Source organism: Podarcis cretensis (genome assembly GCF_951804945.1).
Source record: "Podarcis cretensis genome assembly, chromosome: 5".
Taxonomy (NCBI): domain Eukaryota; kingdom Metazoa; phylum Chordata; class Lepidosauria; order Squamata; family Lacertidae; genus Podarcis; species Podarcis cretensis.
In genome coordinates this window covers 49,044,701-49,053,485 of record NC_137174.1, presented here as the reverse complement: position 1 = coordinate 49,053,485, position 8,785 = coordinate 49,044,701, and the positions used below count along the sequence as shown (strand labels likewise).

Here is an 8,785-nt window from a genome sequence, read left to right as displayed (position 1 = left end):
AAAGCCTGCAGTCCTAATAGCTTTCTCACAAAACTTCCGGGTTTCGTTTCTACAGCCTTTCAGGGGTGAGGTGGAAGTGACAGAGGAGCTGGTGTAAACCATTCAGATAAAGAAAGCGGCTTCTTTTGGATGCGTTTCACCCCGAAATTCAAAAATGGGGACCGGTGTTGTTGTTTTTAATGGTCAAATTCAGGAGGTGCGATGATGATGAAGCAGAGAAGAAAAGAAATAAAAAACCAACTGGTGAAGACAGCCGAGAGAGGTTTAAGAACTTTTACAGGCTGCCTTTTGCATTGGTGATGTTCAAAACATCATTGTCATCACCACCAGGGGCGGCCAGTTAGCTAACGGGTCCAAATACTGTAATTGGTTTCCTTCAAGAGTTCCTAAAGTTGGGCCACCACTACCCTCTCAAGCATTTTCTTCCAAAAGAGAGTAAATAGGAGGCAATTGTCAAATGCTTCTGTATCCAGGGTGGTCTTTTCAGAAACAGTTGCACAACCTCCTCTTTAAAGGTAAAGGTAAAGGGACCCCTGACCATTAGGTCCAGTCGTGACCGACTCTGGGGTTGCGGCGCTTATCTCGCTTTATTGGCCAAGGGAGCCGGCGTACAGCTTCCGGGTCATGTGGCCAGCAGGACTAAGCCGCTTCTGGCAAACCAGAGCAGCACACAGAAACACCGTTTACCTTTCCGCCGGAGCGGTACCTATTTATTTACTTGCTCTTTGACATGCTTTTGAACTGCTAGGTGGGCAGGAGCAGGGACCAAGCAACAGGAGCTCACCCCGTCACGGGGATTCAAACCACCGACCTTCTGATCGGCAAGTCCTAGGCTCTGTGGTTTAACCCACAGTGCCACCCACATCCCTTCTTTAAAGGTAGCAGGCACTTAATGGCACATTCGCCACACTCTGGACCCACCAGTTCAACACATGCACAGAAACATACATTTGTTAGCTCAAATTGGCCACAACAGTAGTCCCTGTATCTCAAATGCTTGACATCTGATTTATTTATTGAAGTCAGTAGAGCTAACATCCTTTCTCATTTAAAATTCTGGTCCTGGTATTCATCCAAACAATAATTTATATGAGTGAAAGAGTCATGTGCCATGAATTCTTCTAAACATAAAACAACCAAAAAGCACCGTAATTAAAGCACAGACTGTGGAATTATTAAGGCTACTACTGGAAATTTTAATGCCACAAACTATAAAAAGGCAGGGTGTTGTGTAAATCATACATCTGTGCCAGTATTCACTTTAATCCACCCACCTGCGCTGTAGCAGAGTGTGTGATACACAAAAGAACATTAGCAAACCAGACCACATTTTTCAACAAGGGGAAAATAGGAGAGTTGATCATGCCTATGGTGGTGCTGTTGCTACTGGTCAACGTGCTTATTTAGCACTCACTGCAGTCCATATAGGAAAATGAAAACTCTGATCCTAAACCTCCACTGCCTTGTGGCATCTTCAGAAGATGAAAAAGCTAAGGTGTAAACCCTACACAAATCTGGAGTAGAGTCCTTAAGATGGCTGGATGGTACCAGTGGCGTAGCGTGGGTTGTCAGCACCCGGGGCAAGGCAAGTAATTTGCACCCCCTAACCCTGGATTTGCGCCCCCTAACCCTATCCCTAACCCTAACCCCCAGATGTTGCGCCCGGTGCGGCCGGCACCCCCTGCACCCCCCACGCTACACCACTGGATGGTACACCTCCTTCTGGCAACTACAGCCAAGCTAGTGCCAAACGTATTGCTCTGCTTTCCTTTGGAACACATCAGTGGGGCTGAGAGGGGAACTTATTGTCTGGGCAGCCCAGAACCTCCATATACACTGCTCAGGTTTGTGCTCCAGAGAGGTCACTCCGGTGCTGATAACACAGTTTGTCTTCTGTCTTCACCCCTGGAGGTGCACTCCATTGTCTTTCAAGACAGACTGATGCCGCCGCCGCCACCACCAACATATTGTGTCTATTTGCCTTGCTTGGCAAAAACAAAACAAATAAAACAAAGGGAAAACTGGGTGGGGGAACAAATCCAGATGCCACAACTAAGGAAATGGTTCTACAAAATAAAAGGCAGTCATGCAGACAATGGTGTTAAACTGGAACTAGAATTGCTTCATTTTCAGCTGTGTCATATTGGTGCTTTATGGACGGATTGTTGCTCAATGGCACAATACATATTCATGCAAAGAGTTCTAGGTTCAACCTCCTACTCAAATTAGGAAAGATACCTGTTGGGAACCACTGCCAGTCAATATAGACAATGCTGATGTAGATGGACTAGTTGCATAAGATAGTTTCCTAACATCTTCTGAGAAATCGAAACATCCAGATTTTGTCTCATCCCTGTCATTTTTATCTGATGAATCTCCAGCAGATAATAAAAATAATAATGATTGGCTAGTAAGTGTATCAGAGCCGAGGAATGCTACCAGACTGACAGGGAGAGATTCAAAGGTGGACGAAGCAGGTGGGTGAAGCAGGGGCCCCCACCCCCACTTCTCCCCACTCCCTGCACTTCTGCAGTTAGCACCTTCCTCCGTCACATGCAACTGAGGGCAGGTCTCCCTTCCCCCCTTCCCCCTGCCCCCCCACCTGCTCACCTCTTACCCCCTGCCTGGTGCAACACGGACACTGGCACCAGAGCCTGCAATAAACCCAGATGCCAACTTTGCTGCCACATACACCCGGACAACACCATTACTGGCCCCAACAACATCACACATACCATCTCGGGACTATTTAATTGCTCATCGTCTAACATTGTGTATGCCATCAAATGCCAAGAGTGTCCTTCAGCTCTCTATATTGGACAAACAGGCCAAACCTTACGCCAAAGAATAAACGGACATAAATCTGACATCAGGAATCACAAGACAGAGAAACCAGTAGGAGAACACTTCAATCTCCCAGGACATTCTATACAAGATCTCAAAGTAGCTGTTCTATTACATAGGAATTTCAGAAATAGACTGGAAAGAGAAGCTGCTGAATTGCAACTTATTACCAAACTTAAAACCATGGAGAGACCTGGTCTGAACAAAGACATTGGATTCTTATCTCATTATACATGACAAAGCCATTTTTCACCTTCTCACCCCTTGCTTTTTCCTGTAAGACCTATTGCAGTCGTTAAGAGTCGTCAACAGGCTCATCACAGCTATCTGCCAATCACCCAATCCCACCACCCTTCTGAGTAATACCCCTCCCCACCTTCTCACTATATACAAGAATCTGGTGACTTTTGTTTCAGTGTATCTGAAGAAGTGTGCATGCACACGAAAGCTCATACCAAGAACTAACTTAGTTGGTCTTTAAGGTGCTACTGGAAGGAATTTTTTTATTTTGTTTTGACTCTGAAATCATATGAGAATTTTTACCATTCCAACCCATCCATCTTTCCCCTCTGTTTCTTTTTTTCTTTTTCTTTTTTTTTTTAGGGGAAACCTTTTAATGGTAAGAGCTGTTGGGCAGCGGAACAGATTCCCTTGGAAGGTGGTGGAATTCTCCTTCTTTTTTTCCTTTTTTTAAATAATATTTATTACTTTTAGAACTTATAAAAAGGAAAAAGAAAAAAGAAAAAAGAAAAAAAACAACACAAAAGGAAAAAACAATACAATACAATATATAATATAAACAATACAAAGCACAACATTAACCTAAACACAACAAACCAAAAACAATTTAAAAACATACATTTTACCTTTTCAGTAGTCTATCTTTCATACCCTTGTTTCATCGACCTCCTCTCACCTCCCTTTTTGTATTCCACTTCTATTAATTGTTTCAGCAATTCCTTTCCATCTTTCTCTATTTTCTGTCATATAAATATCTTAACTTATTTTTACCCTTATTTTCCATTAATACTATAATGCTTATTTATGCTTAACTCCTTATAACATTTCAACTAAAGCCATAAGATTTCATTCCAACATTTTTCTAACACTCAGTAATTTTACAATATTTCTATTTCTGAAAATAAACTTTCTCCTCATGACCCAAGTCCAAATCCCAAAAGTCAGTAAATCCCTGCATGAAGGGATCTGTCCAACTTTCCTTCTCCAATCCAGGCAGGGCTCCGATCCTCAAAATCTGACTTTTTCTAAAATCAATCATAAAAGGCCTCAACTTATAGTCCTCAATTTGCCTCTGCAAGGCTGGGACTCCCACTTGTATTACTTTAGGTTCAACAACAGCAACTTTCTCCTTCGCCTTCTCAACAATTTGCCCTGTCAAAGTAGATTCCTGTATCAGATCCTGAATAATTTCTGTATTGATAGCCACTTTTTGTCCCAAGTTAGTCACTTTTTGTCCCAAGTTATCAATTTTAGTAGTCATGACATCTGTCTTCTTGTGGAGTTGTTCCAACGAGTGACTTATCTTGCATAATGCAATCACTAAAGCTTCTTCTGTCGACATTCTCAAATAGTCCAAGGTCAATCCCTGATTCTCACAGTCTCTTATCTTGCAGCTGGTTCCCCCAGCTCAGCTCTTATAACAGTTTCAAAAGCTCCCTCTAGAGGGAAACAGTTTCTATTTGTGTCAGTCCTTTTAAGCACAGTTCAAACAGTAAATATAGTTTCAATTTTCAGTTACTTTTCCTCCTTTTTAAATGCAGAAGAGGACAATGGAAACAATATATTTCTCTTATTTAGCTAACTGTCAAGATACGTTCTATTCACAGCCAATGAACATCAAAACGTCAATCTTACTGGCAGAACCCTTTCCAGGTTCAGAGCAGTGGTGATTTAATTTTCAAAACTCTCTCCTGCAGGCTTGCGTGATCCAAAATTTCCTCCCTCTTCTCCTGCTTCCAAGGGGGGTTTAATAGTTTTAATCGATGGAAGTTTAATCCTTTGCAGAAAACTTTCCAAGACCTTAGCTTGCAGCGTCTTTGCTTCAATCTATTTACAAAAGGGGAAGGCGGACTTCCTGTTTAAAACCTTCCCGTTTCGGTGCCAAATTAAGACATTTATAGATCCAATTTTCCGTTCTACTCACAGGTAGTTGTTTAAAATCGAATTGTCCACAGGAAAAAGTCAGCGCTCTCCAGCAACAGCAATGTGGCTTCACTCCGTGAAAGAAGCAATCAATTCGAAGCACCGCGCCACTCACCCCACGTCGCTCCGGATCCCCGAAACCGGGTCTCCCCGCGAGTAGGGGAGGCGCAAAAGGTGCCAGCCGAATCCCAGGTTCACAGGCTTCTCCTGCCTGTGATTTTTAGTGGGTCTCCGCCTTCGCCATGGCGGCCAGACCGTGTTTCCACGGAGTAAATTCCTCCCGATCAGAGGAATTCCGCCATTGCCAGAGGCGCTAACCCGGAAGTCCTTTCCCCTCTGTTTCTTGTTTCACAAAGAAATGTTGATAATCTGAGCAAAAAAAAAAAAAGTTTTGATATCATAAGGATCACAGTTGAGTTCATTTTACTTGTTATATTATTAGAAACTTGACAAAATCAGGTAATTTGGTCAGATATATTCTGGATTTCTTTAAAACTTCACACTAAACAATTTCTCTCTTGTCAGCGGGTTGACTGGAACAGTGCTTGGTGACTTCACAGTTAGATAGAAATAAATGTTATTTGGAATTTACATATGCACTTATTTGCACAAAAGGCGACAAATTATATAATCCTGATGTTAAAATGTATATTTAAGATAAATTAACTAAATAATCACTCATCACTAGATGCTCTTGACAGTAGGTGGCAAGGAATGAATCCAAAGTTTCTTTCACTCAAAAATCGGGGGGGGGGGGGATATTAATTTTCTTCATTTTAGATAGTCTTTTGGAAATAAGTTGAAATAATCAAGGACAGAGTTCTTGTTTAAACATAGTTTGAAGAACTTATTGTATTAGTAGATTACAGTCATTGTGTTGGTATAGTATCTACCCTGTATTCATTTTTGTGAACATAATGGGAAATTGTCTGGCGTGATGGTGTGCGTGTTAAAAAAAAAACCTGCTGAAAACGAATACTAATGATTTTAGAAAAAGATGCAAAGACAATAAAATGACCTTTAAAATGTTACTGCCCTTTTACTATGTCACTTACTTTTTAGACGTTTGTATTAATCCTTTGAAACAATAACTTTCAAATCAACATTTAATAGATAGATAAAGAGGCTTTATGCTTTTGGGGAAAGTGAAGTTTCTGCAATGTAATGGGATTCTAAAATCATTTAGGTCATAGGGAGTACTGTTAAATGCAAAAATTGCACAACACAAAACACAGTATAATTATAGCCATATGCCAAGACTGGTTACGCTGGTAATAAGATCCATTCCTTGGTTTGTCAGTGCTATTCCACAAATTGCAGTGCAGACCTTGAGGAAGATCAGACGATGACCAAGTAAGTAGCCACCATTTTCATCACTGTACTGTCGGGGATCTTCATATTTCACTCCCTAGGTTGCTAGCAATGAAAGCTTTTCCATTCATTTAGCAACTTTTCTCTCCCTCTGCCAAAAAACACCCCATATTGGCAGCAGGAACAGATCACAGCCAAAATGCCTGCACAGTAGTGGGATATCAGCAAAGGCTTGCCACTAGTACATATGCAGCAGCCCAGATGTTTTGGGGGACCACAGGATTTAAGCATATACTGTGGAGGCTGTGCCCCACCAGCTTCAGCCTCATACCTCATACCATGTGATGAAATCTGGGTGGGGTATTTCAGCAAACAATTCTTTGATGCTGTTTTCGTGGGTGAATTATGGACGAACAAGAGGGGGTTAAATTTTTGCTTTGCTTTTCCTACCAAAAAGGCATTGGTAGAGCCCTTCTTACTATGGTATACCCAGAACTCTTTTTTAATTTCTCCATTATACATATATAACAGTCATTGAATCCTTCCCACTTTGTTTAGCTCTCTGTGTCTTGATTTGGAATAGGATTAGCTAATGCAAGTTATCCCAACCCAACCCCAAACTAGAAAATAACTTTTTTTCCTGAGCTCAATCTGAAATTTATCATGCCCTCAATCATATTCACATAATAGACTGTGCACTTTTAGGGTAATAAAGTGCATTTCTCATTTTGAAATCTGCTATTTCCATTCAGTTTCACCTTCACTAAAGCCCCCTAACCAATGGTCCTGGGGTCTAAGGCTATCTAAGAAAATAATTTGTCAAATCAAATCCAAACACTTCACAATACAATCCTGACCAACTAGAATGTGGATCAGGTATTAAAGAAGGGACTGAGTTCTTTGATTTGATCTGGCAACCTCAGCTCTTGGGTCTTTAAAACATGCAACATGGCTGTGCCATTGATAAAGTAAACTTTGCAAAACAATTAAGATAAAAGTGGTCCATCTGAACAGTTAGGAAGGTGAGCTGATGTCTTTCAAACAGACCTCAAAGGAGAAGCCAACATTGGAATGTACAGAATAGGACAAAAAAAGGCAGCTGTTAAAAACTGATTCCGACTATTCTGCTTCCAAGCATGTCAGTGGGCAGCATCTTGACATTGTTGCTTCTGCCATGCTTTTAGGATGTTATCCTCATTAATGCAAAAATGGCTGTCCTTTCATCGCAGGTCAAGTAGTAAAGGCAGGGGAAGGGGAATCCAAGGTCAAGGGGAGGAGTCGAAATTTCCATTTGGATTTCCACAAGTTGGCAAGTGTGTCTCCCGAGCTCAGAGCAACGTTTTCCCATGCTATGAAGCCAGAGGTCACGTGATTTTGGAATGTGTATCCAAAGATAATGCTACCTTCAGAAGACTCTACTTACAGGTAAGTAACTCTCCTTTAAAGGAGGTATCTTTGTGTGGCAGACTGTTTATGGGAGCAATTTGAATTGAACTTTAAATGAAAAAGGCATATCTCTGTAAGTGGTAATAATTTTAGTCATCTCGCTGTGGCTAGGGGTTGTGGAATTCATTAGCACAGATTAACATATAAAGTGGGTGAGATATCTAATAGCAAACGTAGAGGTTTAGGGACCTTAATTCATCACTGAATGAACAGCGTGTACAGTATTAGGGACTATGAAATTTTTAATTTACACAAAGTGTCCAAGAATATAGGGAATAAATTTAAACCCAAAACAGATAATGGAGCTGTGCCCTGCCTCGCTGGCAAGTTGAATTGTTTTTACACTGAGTGAAGAAAGCTAATTATCCCAAGCACAAGGAGACTGCTAAAAATAATAAGATTATAAAGAATAATTTGCTGATATAATTACAACAAAATTGGGTACACACAATCGTCAGATACATGTATTGCTTGACCTGGGCGAGAAAGTGAAATAAATCCTTCCTCTATAGCCTTCGTAAATTTGTTTTTATCATCTCAAAGTGGTGTTTGCATAGGCAACACAATTTGCATGTGTAATGTGGCTGTACAAATTGACAACAAGTAAATTATTCAAGGAAATAGGCTGGTCGCGGGTCTGAACTATCTCCACAAAGCCTATTCATTTTGAAGAATCACTGAGACGTGAAGCTCATACATCAACCATTTTCTGACAATCCTCAGACTTATTGTCTCCTAAAATGTCATTATGGCTATTATTTATGAAGCTAATTCATTTATTAATATATATTTAACTCTGACTTGTCATGCACCTTAGCAGGCTTTCTGTGCACTGCATATTTTTGAATAGATGAAAGAGTTTTGCATGCTTTAATGATTACTCTAAGCTGCTATAGATTTATAGAATGCAGCTTTATTATCTACTTGCATTAATACCTTTTCATAACTTTTCCCCCTTAAGGCCATCAAATATAAATGGCAAATGACATATCCAAAAGATTGTGTAAAAAGAGATTTTCTT

At 40.6% G+C, this 8,785-nt stretch overlaps 1 long non-coding RNA gene across 1 annotated transcript; it reads left to right on the top strand.

Annotated features, from left to right (window-relative positions):
• The first annotated feature begins 153 nt into the window (after positions 1-153).
• On the top strand, positions 154-7,672 carry LOC307216480. Its single transcript, XR_013839115.1, has 3 exons — positions 154-515; positions 6,308-6,360; positions 7,548-7,672. It is a non-coding gene; the product is annotated as an uncharacterized lncRNA (long non-coding RNA).
• The last annotated feature ends 1,113 nt before the right edge of the window (positions 7,673-8,785 follow it).